Raw genomic sequence first — 4,747 nt, 5'->3', positions numbered from 1 at the left:
GGCAGCCAATGCGTGCCGCGAGACGTCACAGCGCGTCACGCCAGCCTTTGCGCCGCTATGTGGGGTGTTGCTGGTGGCCGGTTGGTGGAGGCCGCGTCCTCTAGCGGCGGTAGGCGGGATAGCGGGTGCTGTGGCCACTGAGGCGAGGCACGATATTCTGCCCCCTCAGCTTCTCTCTCAGCTCCCCGCCGCCCGGTCACACCGTTTTCCCGTTCCTCCGCCCGTCCCGCTGTTGCGCCTGAGGTAGTCGGGTTCCTCTCGGTCGGGCTTTGCTTCACCCTCCGCGTTTTGAACTTCACGGCCTTGGGAGAGAAGCACGAAGCCTCTCAGGCTATATTCCCGTTAATTCATTTTCGCTGCTGTCGAGGCTTTGGGCTGAAGTCATGAAGTTTTAGTGCTTGGAAGTATTCGGACTTCGCACTGTGAATGAGCGGGTACGGGAAACGTTTTTAACTGCAGTGAGGACGAGGGAGATGTACCAGAGGAAGATGCCCCCGACGAAGCCGTCCCCGGGTTGGCGCCCGTGGAAAGCCACCTCCGCGGCAGCCGGCAGAGGGTGTCGCTGCTCTCGCCGTTGCAGTTGCTGTGGCGGCTCAGCCTCACCCGCCACAGGCCGGAGGTTGCTGCTGCTGCCGGCGTAGATTTCGATTAGAAGTGAATATTTAAAGCATTTCTCGCCGTGTCCCCTCCCCGCCAAAGTGCCTGAGCTCCCTCTGACGGCACTTCCACGGGAATTTCACTGGGGTTGACAGCTCTGCTGTCCCATCCTCCTCTGCACTGGAACACAGGAAGCTACAGGGGACAGAACCAGTAGAAAAATTGATGTATAAAGCAGTGAATAGTCTCCTACTTCAGCTACCAGAAGCAGCCAAACCAGCAGAGGAGAGAGGATAAGAACAGATGATCAGGAGGATGATGGGATGATAGGTGCACCAGCCTGGAGCGGCTTAATTGTGGTGAATTTACACAGTAGAACTCACTGAAAGCACCAAAAGCAGGATGTCACATTTTATGCTTCCCTCTGCCTCTGGCATTCCATCAGGCTTTGTACTGAGCCAATGGAACTCCCCAGTTCAAATTTCAATATTTTTAGAAGAAAAATATTAGTAGCAAAAAAAATCTAGAGAAATACGACAAAGAAGAATACGATCTAGAGAAATTTTGTCTGAGGCTGTGCTATGAAATTAAGCACTTTAATATTAATTCAGTGTGCTTACAAGCTTGTTTGAATAAAGAAAGGAGCTAACAAAGACACCAGCCTAGTTTTATCTTGAAGATACAAGAAGTATGTATATACACAACTCATTTTTTAACTGTTAACAGGGACAGAAAATGAGAAATGTGTCCTTTGCGTCATTTCCTAAGTTAAAACAAAGAACAAGAGAATCCACGATAGCTCCAGAAGTTCAAGGGAAGGGCATTCAACCAGGTATAGGAGGAACAATATCTTAAGAAGACTTTAGAGCACAATCTTACTAGAAGCAGCACATTTACATATATTGGTACCTCTCCTGCAAACTCCACGCAGTGGTATTTGGCAGTGACTATTGCCCCTCTACCTTTATTGCTGTGATGTTTGAGAGGATGGGTGGCTTACATCTGTAAGTCAATGTTGACTTACAGAAGTACTTTGGCAAAGGAAGGGAAGTCAAGGACTAATGATAGTACTGATATGGCTAGACAGAGGGACAAATGGAAGGGTCTGAGTGCAAACTGGTAAATCCCATTGCTCGGGGTTTCAGAGAGTTCAGCTTCTACCAGAAAGGGTAGACATAGGAGGTTCTGTAAAAGTTACATGACCAGCATCCCTTTCAGGTATCAGGGTATTCTTCCTATTAGTGTTTTTCTCTGCTCTGCTACATCTGTTTTTTTCTTTTTCTTTTTTTCCCCCATGCGGATGTGGTACCAGGAGCTCCTGCAACTGATAAGGAGAAAAAAAAAAAGTGTTTTAGAAAATATACTTTGATACCTTTTTTCATCTATGCTACTATTATCCCATTCATGGTTTCTGGGGGGAAAAAAAAAAAACAAACCCAAACCTGATACAATGAAAAAATCTGTGTGTCAAATGTTACCTAAGTTATGAAACACTCTTGGATAATAAGCTGCTTAACATAGTGGAAACGTACTAACTGAAGAACATAATGGAAGTTTATAGACTGTGAGCCCAAGCTTCCAGGACAGACAAGTGAGAAGAGACACATTTGAACATTTGTGCTTGCTCCATTTTTGAGACATTGCTGAAAGACTCTTGCTTAGCCAGAACCAACATGTAAGAAAAAATGTGTCTGCAAGTGGGATTTGGAACTGTGTCTCATTGCGGTTTCTTTTTTCTCACTTGGAACTTTGTTATGTTTTCTGATTTCTTTGCTAAAATACCATGCACTCTTTTCACCCATTAGCTCATGCAAAGCAAGTTTAGTTAAAGCTGACACGTTCAGGTTATAGTATTTCCCCAGAGATAAATCTACACATAGGGCCCTCCAGTGAACTTGCGTGCATAGATGTGTTGAGGGCAAAGTTGGCAATGCCTCTTGTCAAGCTGCAAGGGCAATTAGGATAGTAGAAGGGCAAGGTATAGCATGGAGAAGTTTACCTGGTACCGGCAACACCTCACAGCTCCAAGGAACCTGCAGAATCACCCGGTGATGTAGTCAAACGGGTTTTTAATCTTTGTTTATCAGTCAGCCTTGGCAGTCAGTCAGGCAACAATAAGATACTTGGAACATAATTGTCTGTTTGCACTGGGGACAAGGAGAGAAGGTAGCAGAAAATAAAAAAAGGGGTCAGCCGTTTGCGCAATGGGAAAGGAGTGTCAGAAGAGGAGCTAGATTGCACAGGAAAAGTGACAATTGAGGGTGGAGAAAGTTTTGCTTGAAGAAGATGACCAACATGGAGGATAGAATTGCATTGACTAGGAGGATAGTCCCAGAAGCCAAGAACCAGCCAAACCCAGGACTCAATAAACATGCATTTGCAGTTTATGTTAATTAGAATAAAGACTGAGGCAGAGCCTGGAGAATCTGCAACCAAGTGAACTGGTCTGAGGCTTGCCTAGGTCATCAGAAAAGGGCATTAATTCCGCTCAGCCCTTCAATAAATGGTTTCTATGCTAAAATCTCCAGCAAAGGATAGCTAATGTAGGTAAAGGGAAAGAGGGCTGAAAGCACTGATATAACTTTCATAAGCAATGTGAGCTCAGCACCCCCAGCTGTTGTAAGCTTGTATTTTGGGTTAGATTTCCGCAAAAGTTACAAGGAGACAATGCGAGCACTCCTCCCCTGCTCTGCTCAGTTAGCGTGTTACATGGGAAATGAGGTGAGTGGGAGAGCTCACACAGACCGGTATTTCAGGTGGATGGTGGATATACTATATAACCAACACTATATAACCCATGCTGAGAAACACGAATAGTTAAAAAAATTTGAAGCAAGGTGTAGGTATAGCAAATCACCCACAAAAAGTAAGTGAAAATTTAGACTTGAATCCATGTTTGTCTCAGTTCCCTGATTGTTAAGAAAAGTAAAAATAAAAATAATTTTTATTAAATGAGAAGCACTACAGGAAGGGCCACACATGTAGTGATGCACAAGAAATTATAATAATAAGATGCATTCAGTAGAAGATTTGGATGAAGTATGGTAACTAAACCCTGGTGAGTTTCTCTGAACCCTACAGAGGAGGTAGGGAACCTGTGGAAAAAGAAAAGTCAGTGATCACGTTGTTTGCATTATGTATAGAGAGCTGTGGTAAGCCTGCACAGAAAAATCTGCATTAGGCTTCTCCTAATAATTTTTGGATTTAAGACTTTGCAAGTAATCATTAATTTAATGGCAGTCACACGTACATTGTTATACATACAGGACAAGTATGCAGTAAAGCACAGCGCATGCTACAGGGCATGATTGCATGGTTTACTTAAGGCAACACTGAACTCAAACAGGCTTAACCAGATTATCCAGGTAACATATTTACACATCCTTTGGGCATGATCATCCACTCAAACTCCACGTTAAGATGATTGTCGGAGGAAGTATGCACCTGTGCTAAAGCCAGAGGCTAACCTTTAATGCTGGATGGAGGATAGGAGTGGACTACAGCTCAAGGTGAAAAGATACATAGGGTGGAAGAGAGATGAAGTCAGTGAGCATATCTTGTCCCTAGGCCATTCTAATCCTAAAATCAGACTAAATAGCTTAAAACATCAAAGTAGAGAAGCAAACATACTAATTTGCATTAACTGGGCAAAAAGGGTAGACAAAAAAATAGGGTACAAAAAAGGAAAATTAATAATGGAGGACAATAGAAAGGAAATAACCCTCTTACATGCTGTTTTCTTTTAGTTCCTTTCAGAAAGCAACCCTCAGCAGGTAGCAACTCTCAGCCTGCCAGTCTACATGTGGTGTAAGGGTGCAATTCCTCTCCCAGCCCAGATGCGTCCTGCAGCCTGTCACTTAAGATGTCAGCTTTGGTATTTTGTGATAATCTATAGCTAGAGGCAGAGTAGCCTGGACAAACTGTCTACTACTGCATGTGCTTTGGTTCTGATGTCTAGGACACCACTACTTTCAAAACCTGCAAGATGGGAAGGCACTCGTCTCTTGGTCCTCCACGGGGTAGTCCTGCTGCATTTTTCTGCTTTTCCTCATCTCCAGCAGAAGCTCCTTGAGCAGGTCACACGGTGCTCCTTTAACCTTCCTCTCTAGGCCAGTTCCTTCAAGTTAAAGTATTCCATCCTTATTCTCAG

Source organism: Larus michahellis, chromosome Z (genome assembly GCF_964199755.1).
Source record: "Larus michahellis chromosome Z, bLarMic1.1, whole genome shotgun sequence".
NCBI lineage: Eukaryota > Metazoa > Chordata > Aves > Charadriiformes > Laridae > Larus > Larus michahellis.
Note: the sequence above shows the minus strand (reverse complement) of the source record.